The 24,733-nt window shown below is 40.1% G+C and overlaps 1 protein-coding gene across 1 annotated transcript in view; it reads right to left on the bottom strand.

Moving 5' to 3' along the window:
• The window catches only part of LOC118591823 (zona pellucida binding protein), a 136,989-nt gene that overhangs the window by 109,137 nt on the left and 3,119 nt on the right, over positions 1–24,733 (bottom strand). The gene's annotated exons all lie outside the window — the stretch shown is intronic.

The following is a 24,733-nucleotide window of genomic DNA, read 5'->3' as shown; positions in this document are numbered from 1 at the left end:
CCCCTGAGGTGGGATCAACAAGGCCAGAGCAAAGAACTCTGACTCCCACTGAGCACCCACATAATAAAATAAAAGGGTGGATATATAGTAGGACAGGCCCACAGGGTCAAGGAAATTGGCTCAAACCAGTTGCCAAGGCATGCACATAATGTACTTCCTTATGAGCCTACTTCGAGTCTGCCTAAGGGCCTAGCAACAGATGCTGCCAGAATTCCAGATTGTGCCCAGCCAATGTGGGATGACTACACAATGCCACCAGATTGGAACACAGCTTGGGTGCTAGAAGGAAGGTATATAAAGCCTTCCACATTACTGAATAAACAAGTTTGCTGTTTGCCTTCAACTGACTCCCAGTATCTGTGTTGTTGACACCACACCTTCTCACTGCCTCCCTCAAGGGGGCCTGTAGGATCCAGCAACATCATACCAAGACTGGGTTGCATTGACTTGAGTTGCTGGCCAAAGGGGTCCCATGGAAATCCCAAAACAACCCAGGTTGTTGCCAAAACAATCAGTTGCTCTCAGCAAACTGATAGCAAGACCCCATTGCTGAAGATAATACCCACACAACTAAATAGCTGAACAAAGAGAGGGAAAGCTAGACCTTACATATAACCTTTGCTCGTACATCTAGTGTCTTGGTATAGGAAGGTACTTTGCAGGTTACCAAAAGAGAAATGTATACACCAACCCATCCATTAAACGTGTGATCTACAATCTGTCCTGCCTGAAAACTGTGCTAGGGTAATAGAGGCAAAAAACTTATGGGAATAACCAACCAAGTCTGATTTGACTTAAGACCCACTCCACAAGACAGAGTTCATACCCAATACTGCTTGACTGACCAAGAACCAAAGACCAAATAGCCCAGAGACAGAGGGTAAAACCAAATACTACTGGTCTTTAAAAAAAAAAAAAAAAAAAAAAAAAAAAAACAATAAAATGACTCCTAATGACATTCTGCTGTACTCATAGACCAGTGCCTTATTCAGCCAGCATCAGAGAAGCTTCCCCCTGCATCAGATGGAAACAAATACAGAGATCTACAGCCAGACATTATACAGAAAGAGAAACTTTGGAACACACAACTCTAAATGGGATGTCTCCATCTGATCCCTGGTCTCAGGGCTCATGGAACCCCATTGAAGAAGAAGAAGCAGAAAGAGTCTAAGAGCCAGAAGGGATGACACCAGGTGAACAAAACTTGTAAGTCAACTGAGAAAGGCTCCTATCACGCAGAGACCAAAGCAGCAAGCACAGGGCAGACATGGGTCTATACAAGGTTCTCTTCATATATATTATAGCTATCAGTTTAGAATTTTGTGGAACTTCTGAATTTGTGAATGAGTGGGATTCTTGTACCTTGTATTGTACTCTTTTCCTTCCATTGGTTTGCCTTGTACAATTTCAATGTGATTGTTTCTGTTTTATCTTATTATATTTTATTTTCTCATGTATTATTATTATAGAAACCTGTTCTTTTCTAATGAGAGACAGAAAAAGAGCTGATCCAGATGGGAGGGGAGGTGGGGAGGAACAGGGAAGTGTAGATGGGGGGACTGTAATCCAGATATATTATATGAGAAAAGTATCTATTTTTAATAAGAGGAGAAATTAAAATTTTAAAAACTGAGAAATAATTAAAAATGAATATAAAAACAGAAATTAACAAATTAAAAACATTAAAGAAGAATACAAAAAATAAGCAGAACTAAGAGTTAGTTATTTAAAAAGACAAACAAAATTAGCAAACCCTTAGCCAAATCAAGCAAAATAAAGATCCAATTATAAAAATTAGACCTGACAGAGATAATATTTATAACAGATTCCTACAAAATCCATAGGGTCATCAAGGAATTTTTGAAAACTTAATATTCTAGTAAGTTAGAAAATCTAGAAGTGGTGATAAATTTCTACCACAACTAAGCTCAGAAGATAAATAACAGATGTATGCCACCTCATCTGTCCAGTCCTCTCCCAGCCCTGGAGCAGACTGCTTCTTCCCAACCTCCCTGTGAACTCTGCCAAACCTTTTGGTGGACCCAGCTTTTCTCCCTCTCTCCATCCCTTTATGTCAGCAGCCAGTATCTAGAAACATTCTCTATGGCGATCCCCAACAGCCAAACCTATAGGAACTTGGTAGGTAATTCATGTTTCTTCTTACCCTCCTTTATGATCTTTCTTTTCTTACCGTCATCCCAGTAACAACCTGATTACAGGTGCCCTTCCTTCTTCCTAAACTCTATTCACTGAAGACTCCTCTTGGTTCAAACCCAGAATCCTGATTTTCCTTTCATTCCTGGGTAATTCAATGTCTTACTACAAACTTCTTACAGGATCTCCTCTTCTCACCACACCTCCAACTCCCTGGGGATCAAAACCCTAAAGTGTGAACAGGATCCCTTTAGCTCTTTCCTAAAGCCCCTCTCAGCCTTTTCTTCTAGCCTACCTCCATTCCTCTCTGTTTTCCACTGACCTGCAGAAGCACACCCCACCCAGGCAACCCATCACCACTACACTTTCCTAAGACTCAGAGAAGGCAACACAAACCAAGAAATAGAAAACCCACTCAACAAAGACATATCAACATGCAAAATCAGCTTAATCATCCCAACCCCCGATATCTAGATATCACTGTAAAACACAATCAATAACATCCAGGACATTATGTCTCCACCAGAACCCTGTAACCCTACCAAGTAGACACTGAAAGTGTAATAAAACTGAAACACAAAACAAGAACTTCAGATGTTCAAGAACCCTAAATAGGAAAAATAAATCTTTTAATGGAGTCTGATAACACAAACAGTAGAATGAAGTGATGAAAACAGCTCAAAACATGATATTAGAAATAGAATCACTAAAGAAAACCCAAACTGAGATAAAACTGGAAACAAAAGCTATAGGAAGTCAGACAAAAAACCTCAAGCCTCACAAACAGAGTACAAGAGATGGAAGACAGAATACAAGGTGTTGAAGACAAGGTAAAATAAAATAAAATAAATGAACACCTTAGTCAAAGCAAATGTTAAATGTTAAAATATCCAGACTTTAAGCATCCAGGAAATCTGGAAAACTATGAAAAGACCAAATTTGTAAATAATAGGAATAGATAAAGGAGAAGAAGCCCAGATGAGAGGCACAGAAAATATTTTCAACAAAATTTCCTTAACCAAAAGGAGGCACCTATCAAGGTTCAAGAAGCATACAGAACACCAAATAGACTGAACCAGAAAAGAAATTCCACATGACATATAATAATCAAAAACACTAAGTGTACAGAAAAAAAGAAAGAATATTAAATGCTTCAAGGAAAAAGACCATGTATCATATAAAGGCAGACCTGTTAGAATAACACACAACTTCTCAATTGAGAGTATAGAAGTCATAGAGCATGGATGGATGTTCTACAAATACTAGGGGACCATAGATGCCATCCCAGACTTCTATACCCAGCAAAATTATGAATTACAATACATGGAGAAAAAAATATGAGATAAAACCAAAATTAAGCAGTATCTAGCTACCAATCCAGCTCTACAGAAAGCACTAGAAGGAAAAACTTCAATCAGAAGTCTAATCACACCCAAGAAAAAACTAAGAATAAATAACCCCAGACCAGCAAATCAAAAGGAGGGAACATACATCACAGCAAAATAACAGGAATCAATAAACACTGCTCGTTGATAATTTTCAACATTAGTGGCCACAGCTCCTCAATAAAAATAACAGATTAGAAAACATGATCCATCTTCCTTATGAACCAAAGAAATGAACCTTACTGGCAAATAGATATCGCCTCAGATAATGGAAGAAAATATTTGAAGCAAGTGAACCAATGAAACAAGAAGGTATAGACACTTTAATATCAGACAAAATAGACTTCAAGCCCAAACTTTTGAGAAGAGACAGTGAAGGACATGCTCATACCTAAACTACATACTCAAAGGAAAAATCCAAGAGGATATCACAATTACCAAAGTTCATAAAAGAAACAATACTATACTTAAAATCACATATTGAATCTCACACAGATATAGCAGGTGACTTCAATACACCACCACTCTTGCCAATAGAAAGGTCATCCAGCAAAACAATAAACAGAAAAAAGCTGGAGTTAAAGAACTTCATGAATCAAATGGACCTATCAGATATCTACTGAAAATATTCAAAGACAAAAGAATATACTTTATTCTCACCAGCTCACAGAACTTTATCCAAAGTTAACCACATACTAGGACACAAAGCAAGTCTTAACAGATTTAAAAAAAAAATGAAGTAAAACCATGCTTTCTATATGACCACCATGGATTAAAACCAGATATCAACAACAGAAACAACATAAAGCTTATAAACTCATGGAAACTGAACAATTCACTACTAAATGAAAAATAGGTCAAGACAGATGTGGATGCAGAGATCCTCGGCCAGGCCCCAGGTGGAGCTCCAGGACTCCAATTGTCAAGAAAGAGGAGGGACTATAAGAGTGTGAATTGTTGAGACCAAGATTGGAAAAAGCTCAGGGACAAATAGCCAAACTAATGGAAACACCTGCCGGGAGGTGGTGGCGTACGCCTTTAATCACAGCACTCGGGAGGCAAAGGCAGGCGGATCTCTGTGAGTTCAAGGCCAGCCTGAGCTAACAAATGAGTTCCAGGAAAAGGCGCAAAGCTACACAGAGAAACCCTGTCTTGAAAAGCAAAAAAAAAAAAAAAAAAAAAGTAACTAATGGAAATACATGAATTATGAACCAAAAGCTGTGGAGCCCCCAACTGGATCAGGCCCTCTGGATATGTGAGACAATTGAATAGCTTGAACTGTTTGGGAGGCACCCAGGCAGTGGGACCCAGACCTGCCCTTAGTACATGAGCTGGCTGTTTGGAACCTTGGGCTTACACTTTGCTCAGCCAGGAAGGAGGGGACTAGACCTGCCTGTACTGAATCTATCAGGTTGAGCTGAGTCCCCAGGGGAGTCTTGGCCCTGGAGGAGATGGGAATGGAGGGGAGGAGCTGGGGATAAGGCGGGGGCGGGAGGGGGAGGACAGGGGAACCCATGGCTGATATGTAAAATTAAAACACAAATATAATTTTAAAAACCTTTGGGTTGGGGATTTTAGCTCAGTGGTAGAGTGCTTGCCTAGCAAGTGCAAGGCCATGGGTTCGATCCTCAGCTCAAAAAAAAAAAAAAAGCCAACTTTTTATTGAATAACATGAAAACACAAAACCTATGAAATACAAAGAAGGGGGTTCTAAGGGGCAAGTTCATAGCACTAAGTACCCACATAAAGAAATTGGAGAGATTTCATATTAGTAATTTAACACACCTGAAAAATCTAGAACAAAAAAGGAACTACAACCAAGAAGGAATAACAAGCAAGAAATAACCAAACTCGGGGATGAAATCAATAAAATAGAAACAAACAACCAAAAAAAAAAAAAAAAAACAATACAAAGAATCAATAAAATAAAGAATTGGTTCTTCAAAACAGTAGGTATGATTGATTAAACCCTTGGTCAAATTAACTAAAAGACACAGAGCAGATACAAGTTAATAAAATTATAGATGAAAGGGGGCACATCATAACAGACACTGATAAAATTCAGAGAATCATAAGGACAGACTTTAAAAATCTGTACACCACCCAACTGAAAACCCCAACAGAAATTGTTAAATTTCTGATATAAACAACTTATCAAAGTTAATCAGGATCAGATGAGCAATCTAAACAGACCTATATTCCCTAGTAAAATAGAAGCAGTAATTAAAAGTCTCAAAAAAAAGTCTCCCAACCAAAAAGCAGCCAAGGGCCAGATCAATTTAGTGTGAAGTTCTACCATACCTTCAAGAAGAATTATTGCCAATACTCCTCAAATTATGTCATAAAAATAGAAACAGAAGGAACATTGCCTAATTCTTTTTACAAGCCCACAATTATACTAACACCTAAACTATACAAAGATCCAACAAAGAAAGAAAACTACAGGCCAATTTCCCATATGAACATAGATGCAAAATTCTCAATAAAATACTTGCAAACCAAATCCAAGAACACATCAAAAAAGATTATCTGCCATGACCAAGTAAGCTTCCCAGAAATGCACAGATAGTTCAATATACATAAATCAATAAATGTAATCCACCATATAAACAGACTGAAATATAAAAACCACACAGTCATCACATTAGATAAAAAAAAAAGGCCTTTGACAAAAATCTAACATCACTTCATGATAAAAGTCCTGGCAAGGTTGGCAAAGCTCAATATAATAAAAGCGAAATCATGGCCTAGCAGACACAGAGACACACAATGGAACACTAGATGGAGCCAGACAAACCTCACAAAAGAGAGGGAGGAAGGATTATAGGAGCCAGAGGGGTTGAGGATACCACAAGAACATAGGCCAACAGAATCAACTAAGCAAAGCTCATAGGGGCTCACAGAAACTGAAGCAACAAATACAAATCCTGTACGCATCTGAGCTAGGCCCTCTGCAAATATCTTATGGTTATGTAGCTATGTAGCTTGGTGTTCCTGTGGGACTCCCAGCAATGGGAGTGGGGTGGGGGTTGTCTGACTCTTTTGCCTGTGCTTGGGACTCTTTTCCTCCTACTGGGTTGCCATATCCAGTCTTGATATGAGGATTTGTGCCTAGTCTTATTGTAACTTGTTAAACTGTGTTCAGTGGATATCCCTGGGAAACCAGTTCTTTTGGGGGGTGGGAAGAAAGAGAGACAAAGCTGATCTGGGGAAGGGGATTGAGGGGGATGGATTGGGAGGAGGAGTGGAGGGAGGGGAAACTGTGGTTGGTATGTAATGTATGAGAGAAGAATAGAAGTTCAAAATAAATAAATAAAGGTGATTAACAGCAAGCCCACAGCCAGTGTCACCCTAAATGGAGAGAAACTCAAAGCATGGTCACTAAAATCAGTAACAAGGCAAGGATAACCACTCTTTCCATATAGTACCTGAAGTCTTAGCTAGAGCAGTAAGACAACTGAAGGAGATCAAGCAGATGCAAACAGGAAAGGAAGAAGTCAAAGTATCTGTATTTGTAGATGATTTTATACATACCTATAAACTAAATTCACAAGGAAACTATTTCTACAGCATATGAACACTTACAGCAATGTACCAGCTTATGAAGCTAACTTACAAAAATCAGTAGCCTTCTTATATACAAATGACTGAGAAAGAAATCAGGGAAATAATATCATTCACAACAGCCAAAAAATAATAATCTTGAGGCAACTCTAACCAAGCAAGTGAAAGACTTCTATAATAAAAAATTTAAGAGACTGAAAAAACAGAAGAAATTGAAGAAGATAGCAGAAGATGGAATGAACAAACCCATGCTCATGGATCAGTTAGATTGCTGTAGTGAAATGGCCATCCTTCCAAAGGCAATCCACAAATTCAACATAATCCCAATCAAAATTCCAACAAAATTCTTCACAGAAATTGAAAGGGCAATTTTCAGATTCATATGGAAACACTGAAAAAAGTAGCTAAAACAATTCTGAACAATAAAAGTACAGATGGCAGTACCACCATCCCAGATATTAAAGTCTACTATAGAAGAGAATAGTAATAAAAACAGCATGGTATTAGCATAAGAACAGAAACTGATCAATGGAATTAAACTGAAGACCCACACATAAATCCACATGCCTATGGACACCTGTTTTTCATAAAGAAACCAGAAAGACACACTGGGAAAAGGCAGCCTCTTCAACAAATGGTGCTGGTCAAACTGGATGGCTACATGTAGAAGAACAGGCCCATGTTTATCACCCTGCACAAAACTCGATTCAAAATGGATCAAAGACCTGAGCATAAAATCAGATACACTGAACCCAACAGAAGAGAATGTAGGGGATGTTCTTGAACACATTGTCACAGGAAGAACTTTCTTAACAGGACACTAGTAGCACAAGCAGTAAGACCAACAATTAATAAATGGGACTGCATGAAACTGAAAAGCTTCTGTATGGCAAAGAACACCACCACCCAGACAAAAGTGGCAGCCTACAGAATGGGAAAGGATCTTTACCAATTATACATCCAAAAAAGGGTTAATATCTAAAATATATAAAGAACAGAAAACACTGTACATCAAGAAAACAAATAACCTGATTAAAAATTGGGATACAGGATTTTTAAGAGACCCACACACAGGCCCAGGGCCAAATGCCCCAGGCTCCAAGGAGGAAGCATGGTCCTGTCCAGAGCCATGACAGACTGAGCAGGACAAAGAGACCTATACACAGGCCCAGGACAGAGTTCCCTAGGCTTTGAGAAGGAAGTGTTCCTGCTCATTCTCATGATGGACTGAGCCAGACAAAGAGACCCACATGCAGACCTAGAACCCTCTGCCCTGGTCTGTAAGAAAACACAGGTCCTTGCAATGCCAAGCAGATAGGCACTATTATGGTGAGCAAATATATGGTGTGATATGGGAGAGAGACAGAGAGAATGGCTCATGTCCTGTGGACAGAGCAATATCTGAAGAAGTGAAAGCAGTGACAAAGGGCTGCCGCCAGGACTCATGCCTAGGTTCATAGTCCTAATATAGACACAGACTGTGTTGATGTCTGTTGCTCCTGATACCACCAAAGGTCAAGAGGATAGAGCTATAGAGTGCTACAACACTAGGAAGAACTGGTCTTGCTCCTCACAGGCTGAAGCACTCAGGAGAGAGGGTCCTACACCTCACCTGGGCAATACAATAGAGCTGAATTTGTTTGCAGGAACATTGGAGAACTGGTCCTGAGAGCATGAGAATGGGAAAGCAGGTCATGCTTCTCATCTGCCATGTGGTGGTATGGGTGAAGGAAAGTTGCCCTCTTCCCCTTGCCCCTCAACACTTGCTTCAGGTAGGGGACCTGACCCCATCCCTCACCAGCTGCAACACTCAGAAAAAATGGGCCCTGCACCTCACCTGGGAGGCACAGTAGTGTTGACCCTACTGATGTGATGTGAGTGAGCCAGCTCTGAGGGAGTGAGAGAGCATAGCTGGTACCACTCTGTAGTGGTTTGAAAGAAAATGGCCCACAAAGGAAGTGGCACTATTAGGAGGTGTGGCCTTATTGGAGGAAGTGTGTCACTGTGGGGATGGGCTTTGAGGTTTCTTTTGCTCAAGCTTTGCTCAATGTGACTGTCAGTTCACTTCCTGTTGCCTGAAAGATGTAGGACTCTTTCAGCTCCAGCACCATGTCTGTTGGTACACTGCCACGCTCCTCATCATGATGATAATGGACTGAACCTCTGAAGATGTAAGTAAGACACCCCAATTAAGTGTTTTTTTTTTTCTTTATAAGAGTTACTATGGTAATAAAAACAGCTTGGTACTGGCATAAAAACCGACATGTGGACCAATGGAATCGAATTGAAGACCCTGACACTGATCCACACACTTATGAACATATGATTTTCGACAAAGAAGCCAAAACTATACCATGGGAAAAAGAAAGCATCTTCAACAAATGGTGCTGGCATAACTGGATGTCAACATGCAGAAGATTGCAAATAGATCCATATCTGTCGCCATGCACAAAACTCAAATCCAAGTGGATCAAAGACCTCAACATAAATCCAGTTACTCTGAACTTGATAGAAGAGAAAATATGAAGTGGCCTGGAACAAATTGGCACAGGAGACCACTTCCTAAATATAACATCAGTAGCACAGACACTGAGAGTGACAATTAATAAATGGAACCTCCTGAAACTGAGAAGCTTTTGTAGAGCAAAGGACACGGTCAATAAGACAAAACGACAACCTACAGAATGGGAAAAGATTTTCACCAACCCCACATCTGACAAAGGGCTAATTTCCAAAATATATAAAGAACTAAAAAAACTAGACATCAAAATACTGAACAATCCAATTAAAAAATGGGCTACAGAATTTAACAGAGAATTCTCAATAGAAGAATCTCAAATGGCTGAAAGAAATTTAAGGAATTGCTCAACATCCTTAGTCATCAGGGAAATGCAAATCAAAACAACTCTGAGATACCATCTTACACCTGTCAGAATGACTAAGCTCAAAAACACTGAAGACTGCTTATGTTGGAGAGGATGTGGTGTAAGAGGAACACTCCTCCACTGTTGGTGGGAATGCAAGCTTGTACAGCCATTCTGGAAATCAATATGACAGTTTCTCAGAAAATTGGGAATAATTCTTCCTCAAGACCCAGTTATATCACCCAAGGAATGCTCAATCATACCACAAGGACACATGCTCAACTATGTTCATATCAACATTATTCGTAATAGCCAGAACATGGAAACAACCTAGATGTTCCTCAACTGAAGAATGGATAAAGAAAATATGGCACATATATACAATGGAATTCTACTCAGCAGTAAAAAAAAAAAAAAAAAAAAAAAAAATGATATCATGAAATTTGCAAGCAAATGGATGGATCTAGAAAATATCATCTTGAGTGAGGTAACCCAGAATCAGAAGGACAAACATAGTATGTACACACTCATAAGTGAATAGCTAACAGGAAAAGACCCTAGGAGAGACACATGGATGATCCTGTGAAGGAGAAGTGGATGAGATCCACATGAGTGGACTGGGTTGGGGGGGTGGCAGAGGGTGAGGATTGGGGGATAAGAATATAAGGAAATGGGAGGGTCAAGATGGAACAGGGACAGAGTGGGAGGGCAGGGAGGAAGATACCATGATAAATGAAGACATTATAGGAATAGGAAGAGGCAGGGTGCTGGGGAGGCTCTCAGGAATCCACAAGGTTGACCCCACCTTGGTCTGCTGGCAGTAGTCCAGAGGGTGTCTCAACCAGTCTATTCTAGTGTCCAGCCTAGCAAATAACCTAGCTGTCATCATAGAGCCTTTGCCCAGTGACAGATAGAGGCAGATATAGAGATCCACAGCCAGGCACCAGGCTGAGCTCCGGGAATCCAATTGATAAGAAAGAGGAGAGATACTGCATTTGAGGGTTATCGAGACCATGATGGGAGGACATGCAGAGATGACCGGCCACACTAGTGGAAGCCCATGAACTATGGACTGGTGGCTGTGGAGCCCCCATGGGACTAGACTAGGACCTCTGGATACAGAAGATGGTTGTTTGGCTTGAACCGCTTGGGGGATACCCAGGCAGGGGGATCAGGATCTGTCCCTGGTCTGTGAGCAGGCTTCTGGAATCTGGTGCCTGTAGTATGACACCTTGCACAGCCTTGGTGCAGTGGGAAGGTGCTTGGACCTGCCTATGCACAGTGTGCTGGGCTCTGCTGACTCCCCATGGGTGACCTCGATTTGGGGGATGTGGGGATGCGGGATGGCTTGGGAAGGAGGGCTGGGGTGGAAGGAGGGAGGAGGGGAGTCTGTGGATAGCATGTGGAGTGAGTAGAAATTTTCTTAATAAAGAAAAATGAAAAAAAAAAAGAGTTACTATGGTCCTGGTGTCTCTTCACAGCAATAAAAACCCTAACTAAGACAGCCTTCCTCATCTACAGTATAGTGGGAGGGTGAGGGAAAGATGCCCTCCCACCTTGTCCCTATGGCCTCCAGCTGGTCAAGGAATGGACCTTTCCCTTCTTTATCAGCTGCAACACTTGGGAAACCAAGCCTTGCACCTCATCTGTACACAGCAGAGTTTACCCTGCTGATAGGGGCACAGGTGAGCCATCTTAGAATGTAAGCATGGGAGATTAGGTCCTGCCCCTCATCTGCCAGATGATGGTGTGGGCAGAGGAGAGATCCCCACCAACCCCTCCAGGCCTATGGCAAGTAGGAGAGCTAGCCCCAAGGTCATAAGAGCATGAGAGCTGCCCCTGCCCCTGCACCTCATCAGCTGCAGCACTTTACAGAATAGCCTCAACACCTAACCTGGGTAACACAGTAGAGCTGGCTCTGAAGGTGTAGGTGTAGGAGAACTGGCCCCACCATTGTTCATTGCTGTTAGGGTGAACTAACCAGGGCAATGAAAGAGAGCTCACCCTGGTGGTGAGACAAGGGACAGCTAATGGACTGACCAACCCTGCAACTACCCAGGCCCAGAACCAGGGTTATGGATTGACCCAACCCAACATCCACCACATCTGTGATTTGCTGAAGTACATAACAGACCAGTCCTACAGACCCAAAGCTGAAGGATCTCCATGACACAGAGCAACAGCAGAATAACCAAGAGGAGTTCTAGTGAGGGCCCAGTATCAACAGTGTAGCATAAACCAGAGTCCTCAAATCAGATCAATGACTCTTTTCAATGAGCATTTGGATAAAATGTTTACTGTGTGACTCACTGTGTCACATTACAGCTTCCATGATGAGACTGATTTTTTTTCTTTTCTTCTTTTTTTTTTGTCTTTTTTCCTCTTAAATTTTATTTTATTTTGTTGGGGAGTTACAAGGGCATAGGGTGGATATGAAGGGATGAAAAATGAATGGGATGGAGATGCATGATGTGAAAAAAACAAAGAATGAATTTTTAAAAAGTTTAAAATGTTTAAAAAACACAAAATTAAATGGAGAATTCACAAAAGATGAAACACAAATGGCTGAGAAACACTTCAAGAAGTGCTCAATACTTTAAGGGAAATGTAAATCAAAACTATTTTGAGATTTCATCTTCTGCCAGTCAGAATGACCCAGATCAATAAATACAAATGACAGCTCATGCTCAAAAGAATGTGGAGTAAGGGGAACACTTGTCCATCCAACTCTGTATCACACCACAGAGATACCTGCCAATCATGTTCTATTCATAACAGTCAGAAATTGCAAAGTTCCATAGGCTGCAACAGAAATACGAAGTAGAAATTCAGCTGTTTGTGACAAGCTAATACCTGGAAGAAGCTAAGTGCCTTCCAGAGGAATAAGTCAAATCTCAGGGAGTATTTGGTATTATTCGGCTTTTAATATATCAGCTATTTCCTGCTATGAATCTCTCTTGTGCTCTCATAATTTCCCCCAAGAACTTATAATGGTGTGGATGAATCATTTCTTGGGCATATATATTAGATATTTGAATAAAGGCATGTAGGCAAGGTCTACTGCTTCCAGGCCCTCAGCTCCTCCTTTAGCACTTGAATTGGATGTCTGCCTTCAACAACTTTCCTTTAGCAAACATCCAAGGACAAGTGGAATAGCTGGCCAGACCACCTGTCCACTTGTTAGGTGCCTGAGGCCCCTGCATTAAGGTGAACACCCTTACAGAGACATTGACTGGCCCTAAGCAGGAGTTAGGTGCATAGCTTTGCTTCCTATGCAAATCAAGCTCAGATCTCCTTTCCCCTAACAACCTAAGAGTAACTTCTTAGGACAAAAAAGTTTTCTTCATACCTGGTGCTTCAAGCTGTGTGACAAGCTACCTAGCTATTGTACTCCTTCCCCCTCTCTTCCAGAAAGGGTGGCATAGGAAAATAAGGCAGTTTATTTTAGTGACTAATAGCTTCTTTCACCTAATCACCTGTAAGATTGTAGTTGAGCACATTTATGACAGACTCATAATGTTTCACCTAACCACTTATAAGAATAGATTTTGAGCACATAAATTCCTTTTCTGATTTATTCCAGCCCTTATCTGACTCCACCTCTATTCACTCCCCTTTTGGGTTGCAAATGAAGTTGACCAGGATTACTCTGGTGTACCTTGCAAGTCTTGTATTGTATTGTAAACATAAGAGTGTTGCTGTTTTGGTGAGATACAGACTGGTTCCCTGAGAGGATGAGGCAGAATTATGGTGGCAGAGGAATAAAGCGGATGGATGAAAGAGCTCTGTGTATTTAGATTCTTTACATGAAAATCACTCACACCAATAGTAGTGTCTCTTCTGGGCCTCTGGGAAGGAGATTATTAGGGCTGGACTGTAATAATCCCGTTAGCCTAGACACCCATCAACAGATGAACAGATTAGGAAAACATGGAACATTTTAAAAATGGGTTATTATTCAGCTGTTTAAAAAAGTCATAAAATTTCAGGTAAACGGATGGAGCTAGAAAAAAAAAAATCATCCTGAGTGAGGTAACCAAGACCCCAAAAGACAAATATGGTATATTCTCTTAGATGTGAATGTTAACTTTTAAGCCTTCAATAAGCATGCTACTATGTGAATAACCACAGAGGTTAGGTGTGGAGTAAGGAACTGGGGGGATGGAAGGATATCCTGAGGATGGGAAAATAGAATATATAGTTAGATAGAAACAAAAGGGAGACTGGAACAGGACAGTCAAATGGAAAGAGGAGTGAAGAGTGGGAAGAAAAGGGAATACACAGAAGGACTGCTAACACTAAGGGCCTTTTGATGGGTCATGTGGAAACCTACTACAGCAGAAGCTCCTTAAAATATATATATATATATATATATATATATATATATATATATATATATATATATATATTTGAAAGAATCTAACATGGAAGACAAGGCTCAAACAAGATATCTCTCACATCCAAATGGAACCTCAAGTCCAGGAATGGGTTAAATCTAATTGAATTGTTGGCCAAAACAGCCCTATGGGAACCCTAAACAACCCAGGCTATTCCCCAAGGCTATTGGTTGCTCTCCACAAAGTGACAGTAAGGTCCTATTGATGAAGACAACATCTAATATCTCACTTAACACAGAGAAATTGAGCTGGTGTCTAACTAGAACTATCACTCCTACTGACTAATGTCCCAGAGGAGAAAGCTAACTCCCAACCCATCTACTACCAACCCATTTACTACCAACCCACCTACAAACCATGCCATCTACAAACCATGCCATCTACTACCAACCCATCTACAAACCATGCCATCTACAAACCATGCCATCTACTACCAACCCACCTACAAACCATGCCATCTACAAACCATGCCATCTACTACCAACCCATCTACAAACCATGCCATCTACAAACCATGCCATCTACTACCAACCCACCTACAAACCATGCCATCTACAAACCATGCCATCTACTACCAACCCATCTACAAACCATGCCATCTACAAACCATGCCATCTACTACCAACCCATCTACAAACCATGCCACCTACAAACCATGCCATCTACAAACCATGCCACCTACAAACCATGCCATCTACAAACCATGCCATCTACAAACCATGCCATCTACAAACCATGCCATCTACAATGGTGATTTGCTTGTATGAAACACTGGTGAAATAGTAGCTTATTTCAAGAAAGAAAGGAAAAAGACAAGAAAAGACACACAAATAAGAAAGGAAAAAGCTAAATCATCCTTACTAACAAACAACATTATACTTAAAATGCCTTAGACTCCACAAGAAAAGTTTTATCTCTAGTAAGCACCTTCAGCAAAGTATCAGGACAAAAATGCAACACACCGGCCGGGCAGTGGTGGCGCAGGCCTGTAATCATAGCACTCGGGAGGCAAAGACAGGTGGACCTCTGTGAGTTCGAGGCCAGCCTGGTCTACAGAGCTATTCCAGGACAGGCTCCAAAGCTACAAAGAAACCTTGTCTTGAAAAAAAAAAAAATGCAATACACCAATTTCAATAGTTTTTCTATATACCAATAAGAAACATATGCAGAAAACCAACCCCATTCACAATAGCCTTTTAACAATATCTAGGGAAAAAATAAAACAAAAACTACAATAAAAAACTTGAAAACACAATGAAAGAAACTTAAAAGATAGAAAGACTCTTATGTTCATAAATGGGTAGAATTAGTACTATGAACATGCCTTTATTACTGAAAACAACCTGCATATTCAATGCACTCTCCATCAAAATGCCAATGGCATACAATTTCTTCATAGAAATAGAAAAGAATTCAAAAACTCATGTAAAAGTTCAAAAGACCCCAAATAGCCAAAGACATCCTAAGGAAAAAAATAGCACTGCTGGAGGAACCACAATATCTAATTTTAAATTATATGACAGTATAATCATAACAAAAAAGCATAACACTGGTACAAAACAAACATACAGAACAATCCTATCGCCCAAAGGAACCAAAAATGAACCAACACAGATATAGCTACAGCTACATGACTCCCAACAATGGTGGTACAAAAACATATCTCAGACAAAAAGCAGCCTCCCCAATAAATGAAAGGACACAGATACTCACATGTGGAAGACTAAAAGTATATTTCTAACATTCACCTTCCACAAAAATCAGTTCAACATAGAGCAAGGATCTCAATGTACAGCCTGAAACTTTGAAACTACCAGGAGAAAACACTTCAATATATAGGCTGAGGCAATGGTTTTCTGAATAGGACCCAACATCTCAGAAAACAGTGACAATGACAAACGGAACTGCTAGAAATTAAGGAGCCACTGCACATCAAAGGAAACAATTAACAGAGTCAACAGAATGGAAGAAAATCTTTGACATCTATTACTCTATCAACAGACTATTGTCTGTAATATATTTTTTAATTCAAAAGTTAAACACTATAATAGCGAATGGTCAAATCAGAAATGAGAATGTAAACTGAAGAGATACCTTTCAAAATAAGAAATGCAAATGTATACCCAATGAGACTTGCTGGAAGAAACTAATTTTTTCTTTGTAAGTGGTTGTTAACTGGAGATAGCTTCTTGGTTGGAAATGAGACCTTCTGTCTGCTTCCCCATCTCAGCACTAGCCCTCCACCTGATTTGGATCTGTGCAGGTTATATACATGCTGTCACAGTCTTTGTAACTTCATAAATGTATCTTGTTGTGTCTGGAAGACACTGTTTCTTTGGTATCATCCATCCCCTCCGGCTCTATCTTCTCTTCTATATATTTCTGAGCCCTTGGGGAAAGTATTTGATTAAGACATCCCATTTAGGGCTGAGTGTTCCAAGGTCTCTCACTCATTGCACACTGTCCAGTTTCTTTCCCTCTTTCTCCTACCTCTCCCTCTCCCTCTCCCTGTCTCTCTCCTTTTCCTTCTCACCTTACAGGTCCTTCACATATATGGCTTCTGGTTTTGTGTTTTTAAGGGATTTGTGTCTATGGGAAGGAATCAGTGGTTCTCTGTGTCTATATTTGTATTTTGTGCCTTTCTTGAGCTCTTTTCCTTCTGTTTGCTTGTTGAATTTTATCTTTCTTCTGTTTGTTTTTTGTTTTATCTTATAATATTTTATTATTATCCCTTAGATGCCAGTTTACTTTCTAATTGGAGACAGAAAGGGAGTGGATCTGGATGACAAGGGAGGTAGGAAGGAACTGGGAAAAGCAGAAAGAAGGGAAGGAAACTGTATCAGAATATATTGTATGAAAAATCTATTTTCAATAAAACAAAACAAGAAAAAAAGAAATGCAAATGTCCAATAAATACATGAAAAAGAAGCCAACATCCTTAGCCACTCATCAAGTATAAGTTAGAACCATGTTGAGATTCCATTCCATTTAGAGTGGCTACCATCATGATAACATGGTACATAGACACTATGAAATACTATTTGGCCATAAGGAAAAATGAAATCATGAATTCTGAGGGTAAATGGGTGGAACCAGGAAAGATCATATTGAGTGAAGTAACCAAGACCCAGAAAGACAAACACAGCATGTTCTCTCTCACAAGAGGCTCCTAGGTCCAAATCTTCAAATGTGAGTACATGACTTGAAGTAACTGTAGAAACCAGGAGTGGGGAAGTGGGAGGGATGGGGTAGTGGTGTGTAATAGAGAGGGAAATAGAGGGGGGAAAACAGAGATCTCTAATTAGGAAAGGAAGTACATACAGAAGAAGGAGGGGGAAATTACAAAATAGTAAGAATGCCTGAAAAGTCAAAAGGAATCACACTATTAACTATCTACCTAAAAATAACTATAATACATAATACAAATGAAATTTTCCCATTTGGGCTGATAATGCTCCCTCTAACAACCAAAGACCACCTAACAAAAACCCAGCAACATGCATGAAAAGCCCACTTTTGAACTGTTGGTCAGGGTTGTCCAACAGACTCCCAAAACATCACAGGTTATTGTTCTTGCCCTTGGTTGTCCCCCCCCCCACCAGAGGTAGAAGGTAAATCCCTATTGCTGAAGACAGCAGGCATGTCAGATGCAGGATCCAGAGGCCCCTGAGCTAGAGCCTGAATGCCTCCTCCCTAAGGACTAGCTTTCATGGCAACAGAAGGCAACATGCAAACTTCTAAAGGAAAGAAACAACCAATAAGTAGTCCTACCTAGTTATGATACCTATGAACTACAACCACAAGAATGACACAATAGCCTTAAGGGTGCAGTAGTGTCATGCATACCTTAGCAATAAACCACAGCTTTCTAATTGGACTTAAGACCTGATCAACAAGAGAGATATCCTAGGACTAGAAACATATCCAACTACACAGGGCTAGTGAAGCCATGGATCTTGGAGAAGAACCTCTAACCACCACTTCACTGGACCAGCATAATAAACTCTAATTACATTTTATTTGTCCTTACACCCACAGATAAGTGGAATACTCACCTCTCATCAAGGAATTGTCTTTTTGCAACAAAGTGAAGCAATTATAGAAAAATAAAAGCAGTCAAAATGTAGAGTTGTCAATTCCAGTCCCCCTACAACACAACTCCTGCACCTGGGGCTCAGAGATCCTTGCAGTAGAGAGGGTGAATAGATTGTTAGAGCCAAAGGAACAAGAAATTGGATGTGAGATTATGTCTCCAAGGAATATCAAAAGCTCCACTCATGAAGTCCCACGACATGACTGCCTAAACAGGAGCTAAATGAAGATAACCCCAATAGTCACGCTAATACAGATGACTCGGAAGCTCAGGAGGCTTCAGCCCTACACAAAGAACTATAGGCACTTAAGGGACATATCCCCAAGACCTCAGAAGCTCCCTGAGACACAGACACCATTGGAGGCACAGGAACTGTGTGCACCGATTGGAGGAAGAGATGAGTAGACCCCAGTGCAAGAATACATTCATAGGGTCCTGTATTTTAGGTAGCCTCCCTGGAGTTGTGTAGCAGTGTAGTCATCTTTTTTTTACATCTATTATCCTCCTATGAGTGAGTACATACCATGTTTGTCTTTCTGAGTCTGGGTTACCTCACTCAGGATGACTTTTTCTAGATCCATCCATTTGCCTGCAAACCTCATGATGTCATTGTTTTTCTCTGCTGAGTAGTACTCCATTGTGTACATGTACCATATTTTCTTTATCCATTCTTCAGTTGAAGGGCATCTAGGTTGTTTCCAGGTTCTGGCTATTACAAACAAACCTGATATGAACATAGCTGAGCAAATGCCCTTGTGGTATGATTGAGCATTCCTTGGGTATATGCCCAAGAGTGCTACAGCTGGGCCTTGGGGGAGATGGATTCCCAATTTTCTAAGGAAGCGCCATATTGATTTCCAAAGTGGCTGTACAAGCTTGCATTACCACCAGCAGTGGAGGAGAGTTCCCCTTGCTCCACATCCTCTCCAACATAAGCTGTCTTCTGTGTTTTTGATCTTAGCCATTCTGACAGGTGTAAGGTGGTATCTCAGAGTCATTTTGATTTGCATGTCCCAGATAATTAGTGATGTTGAGCAATTCCTTAAATGTCTTTCAGCCATCTGAACTTCCTCTGTGGAGAATTCTCTGTTTAGTTCTATAGCCCATTTCTTAATTGGGCTGTTGGGCATTTTGATGTCTAATTTCTTGAGTTCTTTATATATTCTGGATATCAGCCCTCTGTCAGATGTGGGATTGGTGAAGACCTTTTCCCATTTTGTAGGCTGTCGCTTTGTCTAGTTGACCATGTCCTTTGCTCTACAAAAGTTTCTCAGTTTCAGGAGGTTCCATTTATTAATTGTCACACTCAGTGTCTGTACTACTGATGTTATATTTAGAAAGTGGTCTCCTGTGCCAATTCATTCCAGGCTACTTCATACTTTCTCTTCTATCAAGTTCAGAGTAACTGGATTTATGTTGAGCCCCCAACTGGATCAGGCCTGCTGGATAAGTGAGACAATTGAATAGCTTGAACTGTTTGGGAGGCATCCAGGCAATGGGACCCAGACCTATCCTTAGTGCATGTGCTGGCTGTTTGGAACCTTGGATTTATGCAGGGATACTTTGTTCAGCCTGGAAGGAGGGAACAGGACCTGCCTGTACTGAATCTACCAGGTTGAGCTGAATCCCCAGGGGAGTCTTGGCCCTGGAGGACATGGGAATGGAGGGGAGGGACTGGGGGTAAGGTGGGAGCACGGGTGGGAGGGGGAGGACAGGGGAACCCATGGCTGATATGTAAAATTAAAACACAAATATAATAATAAAAAAGGAAAAAAGAACACATTCAACAATATAAAGAGTAATATGGTGGGTTGGGGATTTAGCTCAGTGGTAGAGCACTTGCCTAGCAAGCGCAAGGCCCTGGGGTTTGATCCCCAGCTCAAAAAAAAAAAAAGAGGAATATGGCACCACCAGAACCTAGCAGTTCTATAACAGCAAGACATGAACATCCCAACATAGAAGAAACAGAAGAAAACAACCTTAAAAATAACTTTATGAAGATTATAGAGGTCTCTAAAGAGGAAATGAAAAATTCTGTTAAAGAAATCAAAGAAGAGACAATCTCTGGTGTTGAAGATATGATGTAAAAACACTCAATAAACATCTGCCATTATCAAGTAGGCTACATCCCAGAGATGGAAAGATGGTTCAACATAGGAAAATCTGTCAGTGTAATCCACCATATAAAGAAACTGAAAGAAAAAAAAACACATGATCATCTCATTAGATGCTGAAAAAGCCTTCGACAAAATCCAATACCCCTTTATGATAAAGATCTTGGAGGGATCAGGAATACAAGGAACATACCTAAATGTAATAAAGAAAATTTACAGCAAGCTGACAGTCAACATCAAATTAATTGGAGAGAAACTCAAAGCGATTCCATTAAAATCAGGAACAAGACAAGGCTGTCCTCTCTCCCCATATCTATTCAATATGATATTCGAAGTTCTAGCTAGAGCAATAAGACAACAAAGGGAGATCAAGTGATACACATTGGAAAGGAAGAACTCAAACTTTTGCTATTTGCAGATGATATGATAGTATACATAAGTAACCCCAAAAATTCTACCAGGGAACTCCTGCAGCTAATAAACACCTTCAGTAATATGGCAGGATATAAGATTAACTCAAAAAAATCAGGAGCCCTCCTATATACGGGCCAAAGAAGATATCAGAGAGACATCACCCTTTACAATAGCCACAAATAATATAAAATTCCTTGGGGTACCTCTAACTAAGCTAGACCTCTAACTATAAAGACCTATACAACAAGAACTTTAAGTCTTTGAAGAAAGAAATTGAAGAAGATATCAAAAATGGAAAGATCTCCCATGCTCATGGATAGGTAAAGCCAACATAATAAAAATGGCAATCTTACAGAGCAATCTACAGATTCAATGCAATCCCCATCAGAATCCCAATACAATTCTTCACAGACCTTGAAAAAACAATACTCAACTTCATATGGAAAAGTAAAAATCCCAGGATAGCTAAAACAATCCTGTACAATAAAGCAACTTCTAGAGGCATCGCCATCCCTAACTTCAATAGTAATATAAATAGCTTGGTATTGGCAAGGAAATAGACATGTGGACCATTGGAATCAAATTGAAGACTCTGACATTAATCCACACACCTATGAACACCTGATTCTTGACAAAGAAGTCAAAACTGTACAATGGAACAAAGAAAGCATCTTCAACAAATGGTGCTGGTATAACTGGATGTCAGCAGGTAGAAGATTGCAAATAGATCCATATCTATCACTATGCACAAAACTCCAAGTCCCAGAGGATCAAGGACATAAATCCAGGTACACTGAAACTGATAAAAGTGGGAAGTAGTTTTGAATGTTTTGGCACAGGAGACCACCTCCTAAACCAGTAGCACAGACACTGAGAGCAACAATTAATAAATGGTACCTCCTGAAACTGAAAGGCTTCTCTAAGGTGAAGGACATGGTAAATAAGACAAAATGACAGCCTACAGAATGGGAAAAAATTTTGACCAACCCCACACTTTACAGATGGCTGATCTCCAAAATATATAAAGAACTCAAGAAACTAGACATCAAAATACTAAATAACCCAATTAAAAATTGGGATAGAGATCTAAACAGAGAATTTTCAACAGAAGAATTTCAAATAGCCAAAGACATATGAAGAACTGCTCAACAACCTTAGTCATCAGGGAAATGCAAATCAAAACAACTTTGAGATACCATCTTACACCTGTCAGAATGGCTAAGATCAAAAACACTGAGGACAGCTAGTGCTGGAAAGGATGTGGAGTGGGAGTGCAAACTTGTACAGCCATTTTGGAAATCAGTATGATGACTTCTCAGAAAATTGGGAATCAATTTACCTCAAGATCCAATGATACCACTCTTGTACATACACAAGGAATGCTCAATCATACTACAAGGACATTTGCTCAACTATATTCATAGCACCATTACTCATAATATCCAGAACCTGGAAACAACCTAAATGCCCTTCAACCAAAGGATGAATAAAGAAAACGTGGTACATTTATATAATGGAGTATTGCACAGCTGTAAAAATCAATGACATCATGAAATTTGCAGACAAATGGATGGGACAAGAAAATATCATCCTGAGTGAGATTACCCAGACTCAGAAAGACAAACATGGTATGTACTCACTCATATGTGGATACTAGATGTAAAGCAAAGGATAACCAGACTACAAGCCACAGCTCTGAGAAGCTAGGGAACAAGGAAGACCCTAAGAGGGAAGTATGGATCGCCCTGGAATAGGGAAATAAATGACATCTCCTGGGTAAACTGGGGGGAGTGAGTGGGAGGCGGTAGAGGGGAGGGGGGGGGGGATGAGAACATGAGGGAACTGGATGGTAGAGCTGAGGGAGGGACAGAGTGGTAGCATGATGAAAGAGATATCTTGATAGAGGGAGACATTATGGGGTTAAAAGCCTGGTGCTAGGGAAATTCCCAGGAATCCACAAGGATGACACCAGCTAAGACTTTTAGCAAAGTGAAGAAGGTGCCTGAACTGGCCTTCCCCTGTAATCAGATTGGTGAATACCTTAATTGTCATCATAGAGCCTTCATCCAGTAACTGATAGAAGCAGATGCAGAGATACACAACCAAGCACTGGGCTGAGCTCTGGGAGTCCAGTTGAAGAGAGAGAGAGGAGGGGTTATTTGAACAAGGGAGGTCAAAATCACTATGTGGAAATCTACAGAGCCAATTGAATAAAGCTCATGGGAACTCACAAACTTTAAACCAACAGCTGTGGAGCCTACGTGGGACTGAACTAGGTAGGCCCTTTGCATATAGGAGACAGTTGTGTAGTTTGGTCTGTTTGAGGAGCCCTTGGCAGTGGGATCAGGATCTATCCCTGGTGCATGAGCTGGATTTTTGGAGCCCATTCCCTATGGGGGTGGGGAGGAAACACCTTGCTCAGCCTTGATGCTTGGTGGAGGAGCTCAGTCCTGCCTCAACTGAATGTTCCTGGCTTTGCTGACTCCCCATGGGAGCCTTTGCCCTTTTGGAGGAAGGGAAGAGGGGGAGATAGGAAAGCTGGGGGGGAGTGGGAGGAGGGATAAGAGGGGGATCTGAGATTGGTATGTAAAATGAATTTTAAAAATTCTTAAATATATTTTTAAGAAAGGATAATTGGAAACTTACACCCCAGTTTAAAAAGAAAACTACAAAGCAACATGAAGATAAATTAGGCTTAAATAAATGTGAAGTTACTTAATGTTCATTGAGTGAAAGGATTAATAAGTGGCAAAAACTGATCTATAGGTTCAGTTCAACTCCTATTTTAAAAGCCCAATGTACTTTTTGTTGAAATTGGTACTGATTACAGAATTGATGTGGAATTGCATGGGACCCACGGTAGCAACAAAAAATATTAAAGAGAACAAAACTGAAGGCTTCACATTTAATCACTTAAAGACTTACTATAAAGCAACAACAATCTAAACAGCAAAGATGTTGGCATAAGAAACAGAAATGCAGACCAATGGACCAGAATGGAGAGCCCATTACTAACCGCACAGCCAAATAACAGTGACAAGACAGACTTCAACAACATGACAGTCATACACTGAGACTCTTAAAAGGAAACAAAGAATAAACTAAGACTATCAAAGTTTAAAATGTACTTTTCAAAAAGACTTAAAACGTAAAAATATAATTTGCAGAATGGGAAGAAATGTTTGCAAGCCATATTGTTTAATAAGCTTCCAACAGTCAGGATACTATATAGTACTATATACAGTATTAATACTAGAATAAAAAAACTCTACAACTCAACAAAAACAACAAAAAGTAAGAGCCAGATATGGTCTCAAACAGGCATTCTTGCAAAAAGATACATATTATATAGATATATATGAGAAGAGGCACCTCATTAGTCATTAGGATCATGCAACTCAAAACCACAATCAGCTATCATTTCACATACAACTAGGATGGTCATAATAAAAATGGATGGATAGCAACAAGTGTTGTGAATGTTAGGAAGTTTGGACCTTCATGTACTGCTGCTATGAAGGAAAACAAGTTCAGGCCCTCTGGAAAGTATTTTAGCAGTTCTTCAATATGTTGAATATATAATTGATATGTTATCCACAAACTATTCTCCTATGATATACTTAAGAGAAATAACAACATACATTCATATACAAAAGAAAAACATTATTCAAGTATAAAATGAAGTATTTACACAATCTCAACAAAAATCACCATCACACAAAATGAACACAAAGGCCATATAATGTGT

This window comes from Onychomys torridus, chromosome 10 (assembly GCF_903995425.1).
Source record: "Onychomys torridus chromosome 10, mOncTor1.1, whole genome shotgun sequence".
NCBI lineage: Eukaryota > Metazoa > Chordata > Mammalia > Rodentia > Cricetidae > Onychomys > Onychomys torridus.
Note: the sequence above shows the minus strand (reverse complement) of the source record. Positions and strands in the feature narration are given on the sequence as shown.